This window comes from Athene cunicularia (genome assembly GCF_003259725.1).
Source record: "Athene cunicularia isolate RWA chromosome 2 unlocalized genomic scaffold, athCun1 chr2_part1, whole genome shotgun sequence".
Classification (NCBI taxonomy): Eukaryota; Metazoa; Chordata; class Aves; order Strigiformes; family Strigidae; genus Athene; species Athene cunicularia.
Window position 1 is genome coordinate 59,194,187 of NW_020799095.1, and position 5,928 is coordinate 59,200,114.

The following is a 5,928-nucleotide window of genomic DNA, read 5'->3' on the forward strand; positions in this document are numbered from 1 at the left end:
TTACTTTAAATAATTGCCCAACTGTTATTGCTGTTTTTCAAGGAATCTGACAGAGTACAGTACTTAGAACTAAACAAATAGCTGAATGGACATATTTAGATCATTACTGCACTTAAAATGCAGACGTTAACTACAAAAGTTTCTCAAAACGTTGTGAGGGTTTTTTTACATGTACAAAGGGAACTGTACACAAACAGGGAAATAAAAAAATTGCTCTAAAAAAAAGAGAATAGTATACAGTATTTACAGCTTAAATGTCACCTTTTTTTTTTTTTTTTAATTGGATCTAAACTGTAACATGAACATGCAGTACATCCATACCTTTTTCTCAGTGTAATATAGTCCTGTACAAAGCATAGATCAACTATATGTTAAATCACTCTTCTTCATCACTGTTCTTGCTATCTTTGAGCTTCACAACAATGCCTGGGTCACAATCCTTTAGCTTAGATAACTTCATCAAGTTAAAACATGAACATTTACTTCTAATACAAATTTGCAGAATGCATTCTATCCACAACACACTTCATGGAGAGATATTATGCTGCATTGTATATGATCTATTGTTTAAGTCATGCTTGATGGAAAACAGTGTTGAAGGGGCACAACTGTATCAGTGGACTAATGGATACTTTTTGACTTTTTCATTTGTAAAGATTTTCAAATTCCTTTTTTCCTCTCCTTACCTGCTCAGCCAAAGCCAAATGGTTATAATACTGATTGTATTAGTAAAGCTTATAGTACAACTGTTACAGTTATCAATACAGATGTCAAATACTGTAACCTTTTTCTTATTGTAAAATGGGTATTTATCTTAAGTAGTTTCTGTAAGCATTTCTGAAGAATTACATGCTATTATACATATTGCCACAGTCAAAAGTTCAGTTACATAAATACCTGATTATCCTCTAACACTCAAAAATAATAAGGACCTTCAAAACTTCATTATCTCTATAAAAGTTAAGCACATTTCAGACAAGTAAAAACCTCTAGCCAAGTAATCTTAGAAGTTTTGGATTTATAGCTCCAATGGCCTCATCAGTATATCTTATATGGATGGATAACTCAGAAAGAGATTTTACAAAAGTGATATTAAATACCTGAATTAACTTAGGAAGTTAGATCCCAAATCAAAAGGAATGTCATTTATATCAAGTATTATCTATTTAGTTGAAAAAATGTCTTCAGTATTTACTTTGCCTTACAGGGTGTTTTTTTTTTTTTTTCCATTTTGCAGAAAAAACACAAAAGGATATATTATCCATTCCCTTCGACAACTGACAACAATTAGAAGTGAAAAAAAATGTGTGTTCCTGAAATAAAATTCTTCTTAAGCATTACTTTAGAGTAAAATTGTTTTGACACCTGCTCTACTGGGAGAATACCCTAAGTAACATATCTTTGCAGACTTTGAGACATCTATGTGTTTACATTTAAACTTAATGCACAAACTTATTTCAAAGTATACCTCTAGGCATGAGTGTGGGAAACAGCATGCTGTCAGGGCACTATCTTTCTCACTTACAAGGTTATCAAATGGTATGTACTCAAATGAAAGTTTACGTTCCGTGACAGTTTCATTTTCACCAAAGGATGTGCAGTTAAGTACACAAAATACTGCAGCCCAGCTGAAGATTTCACTCCTGTAACAGAGAACATAATACTTTTCCCTTTGACCTTAAAGGTTGTGGTGACCAAGATGTGACCAAATATTTGACTTTTAACCCAATATAAATTTTCAGCTGTGTTAAATTCACCTGTACACAAAGGACACCTATTCCTTCTGAAGCAACAGCTGAGGATTTAAACAGTCTTTTCACCTCGGGCTGCTCCCAATCTAGAGGTTAAAAAAAGAAAGCAGTCAAAGGTGTTCTGTCAATATGCTGATGCAGTCGTATGTTAAATTCTGGTAACACTGAAATAACGTTATGTTCTAGCATTTATATATGTGTAGAGAAATCCATTATAATTTGTGAACAAAATTCAGAATTCCATTTTATCTCACATTGCTTGGAATTAGATTAGGTTGTTATCCTAAACAACCAATCTCCACATTTTTCCCCTTAACTGATATAAACATATGATGAAAAAGTGTATTTCTTGATACAGAAAAGTAACTGAAAAAAATTTTCATGTTCACAGTTGTTTTTCTAAGCCTTATTAGAGTCACATACCTTCCCCCCCACCCCGTTGATCCACATGTCATTACACCCAGGAATACTATTGTGTCTGAAGTAGAAAACTAATTGCTTATATTGAATTATATGCTTGTGATGTTGAATGGCTATGTACAAAACCATGCAGCTTAATATCCTTATGATATAACATTCAGATTTAATGCAGGAAAAACATTATTAGAATATGCTTAGTGCATGAAATATATAAACCAGAAAATAACAATTAAAGCAGTTCTTACAGTTATTTGATCTTAGACTCCATTACAGCTTCTGCTCAAATGCCATTATACATGCCTCCCCCCAACAGAATTCAAACAGAATTGTAAGCAAAATAAATATCGATGTGCAATATGTTGAAGAGGGAATACTATTTCCTTTAGAGTAATAAAAACAGTGTACTTCAAAAATAGAAAGCTATTTTACACAAAATCAGGACTACTCTCTTTGGTCCATGTTGAACATTCAGAACTGGTTAAATTATTGGTTTCTTTTAAAAAAATATCAACACCAAAGTTCAAATTTTATCACTAGTTGTGGTACACAGATTAGTTTCATAAACTCAGAATTACCCACAAAATGAAAGACAGTAATTATTTGGAAGATTTATTTCCTGCAATATAACTGGCATTTTTGAGTCAGAACAATTTTTTTTGATCTGAGGAATAAGCCAAACCAACCAGAGCACTGACAAATGTTCCTTAACTGCCTCCCAAGATGAGAACCAGAAGACGAACCATCTCAAGAGTATGTATGCTGATGCACACAGCCTGGGGAACAAACAGGAGGAACTAGAGCTCTGCACCCAGTCAAAAAATTATGATATCACAGAAATAACTGAAACACAGTGGGCGAACTCATGTGACTGGAGGATCACAATAGATAGCCATAGGCTGTTTTTTAAAGAGATGTAAGGAACAAGAGGTGGAGGAGTTGCTCTCTATATTAAGGAGAACCTTGAATGTGTAGAATTCAACTACAGTGACTGTGGGAGCCCTATTGATTACCTCTGGGTCAAGATCAGAGGGGTCATCTCCAAGGAGAATCTTACAGTAAGCATCTGTTCCCAAACTCCAAAACAAGACAATAAGGCCAACAAAGCAATATTTGGGTCAATTAAGTAAGCTTCAGGTCAACAGAACCTGGTTCTTATGGATGAACCCAGATATCTGTTGGAAGAACAATACAGCAGCTCACATGTCATCCATCAGGTTCCTGGAATGCATAGGGGACTGCTTCCTCATCCAAATGTTAGATGTGCCAATCAGGAATGAGGCACTGCTGGACTTGATACTCAAAATCAAGAAAACCTGCTTTATAATATCTCTGTTAGATATAGCTTTGGCTGCAGTGATCACAGTACTGTGGAGCTCGGGATCCTGCTGAATATGCTGGAGGTTAGTACTAAGACAAAGGTTTTAGATTTTAGAAGATCAAACTTGAGCTCGCTCAGAGCTCCGTTGGGAGGGATACCATGGGAAGCTTCCATGGAGGATAAAGGAGCTAGTGAGTGCTATGAGTTTTTCTAGAACACTTTCCTGGAAGCACAAAACCAGTTCATCCTCTTTAAAGTTAAGGGAAGTAGGTGGAGCAAGAGACCCCCTTGGCTTAATTGCAAGTCTGCTCAAAACCAAGAGAGAAGTATAGCAGAGATGGAAAAGCAGATGAATATGCATTGAGAACTACAAGGGCATTAACAGGGTGTGCAGAGATGCAGTTAGAAAAGCAAAAGCTCAGCTCAAATCAAAATTGGCCAGAGATGTCAAAAACTACAAGAAAGGGTTCTTCAGGTACATAAACAACAATGAACAGAAGGAAAATAATGGCCCACAGTTAAACAGGAGAGGTGAATTAGTCCCCAGCAATGCTGAAAAGGCAGAGGTTCTCAACGCTTCTGTCACCTCTGTCTTTACCAGCACTATTGGGCCCCAGACGCTGGAAATAAAAATCTGGGTCAATGTAAACACAGACCCACTGTTAGTGAAGGAAGAGCTGGTAAGTGACTATTACAGGAGCTTGACCCCTACAAATTGATAAGCGCTAACGTTATCCACCTAAGGATGTTAAGAGAGCTGGCTGATGTCATTGCAAGGCCAGTCGTGAAGATCAGGGGACATCCCAGATGACTAGAAGATGACTAATGTCACCCTCATCTTACAAGAAGGGCTTACAGGAGGATCCAGGAAATTATACGCACATCAGTCTTACTTCAGTCCCTGGGAAGGTTATGAAACGAATCCTCCTGGGGGCTATCACAAGTCAAATGACACATGTGATTGGGAAAAGCCAGCACAGATTCATTAAGGGTAAATCATGATTGACAAACCTGATGACCTTCTAGGATAAAGTAACCTGCTCGATTATTGTCTACCTGGATTTCTCCAAGGCTTTCAATACAGTTCTTCACAACTGCCTCCTAGAGAAACTGATGTGTTACGGTCTAGACAAGGGGTCTGTGCAGTGGGTGGGCAACTATCTGATAGGTTGCACACAGGGGGCAGTGGTGGTGGTAAAGAGCTCCTTTTCAAACCAGCAATCTGTCCCCAGGGTCTGCCAGGGACCAATATTGCACCCAATACTTTTTAGTATCTTCATAAGTCATCTGGATGATAGGATCAAGTGTACCCTGGTGAAGTTTGCCGATGATACTAAACTGAGTGGGGAAGTGGACACTTTGGAAGGGAGAGCCGCCCTGCAGGAAGACCTGGATAGGCTGGAAGAGTGCCTAACAGGAACCTTATGAAATTCACCAAAGACAGGTGTAAAGTCTTGCACCTGGGAAAACATAATCCAAGAGTGCAGCACAGACTGGAATCTACCCACCTGGGGAACAGCTCTGTGGAAAGTGACCTGGGGGTCCTGGTGGGCAGTGCTCAATATGAGGGAACAGTGTGCTGCTGCAACAAAGAAAGCCAACAGGATGCTGAGCTACATCAACAAGAGCATCACTAGCAGAGACATAGAAGTCATTATCCCACTCAACTCAGCACTTGTCAAGCCACACCTGGAACACTGTGTTTAGTTTTGGGCCCTGTTATATAAAAAAAAGATATGGAGAGGCTGGAGAGGATCCACAGAAGGACCATAAAGACGATCAGAGGACTGGGAAGCCTGCCATGTAAGGAAAGGCTGAGAGAACTGGGTTTGTTCAGCCTTGAGAAGAGAAGGTTTAGGGGAGACCTTGTCACCATGTTCTGGTATTTAAAGGGTGGCTACAAAGAAGATGGAGACTCCCTTTTACAAGGAGTCACATGGAAAAGATGGGGGATAATGGGCACAAGTTACTGCTGGGGAGATTCTGATGGGACACAAGAGGAAAATTCCTCACAATGAGAACAATATACCATTGGAAAAATCTCCCCAGGGAAGTGGTGGATTCCCCAATGTTAGACACTTTTAAGATTCAGCTGGACAGGGTGCTAGGCCATCTTGTCTAGACCATGCTTTTGCTAAGAAAGATTGGACCAGATGATTCTTGAGGTCCCTTCCAACCTGGTATTCTATGATTTTTATGATCATTGGAATGATAATTTATGATTATTTATCAAATTCGAAGTGTGTGGAATGTTTAAATCTTTAACCGCAGCAGCTTCTAACAGAGCAGCAGAAGCTACACCCAGTAAACTCTTGACTATGTAGAAAGGCAAGCACTTGCTGCAACTGCTACAGCACTGCACACAGAACATAGTGCAGGCATTAGAAACGTTCTTTTTTAAGGCAGATTTTTTTGTGTGTTTTGTTTGTTTGTTTGTAG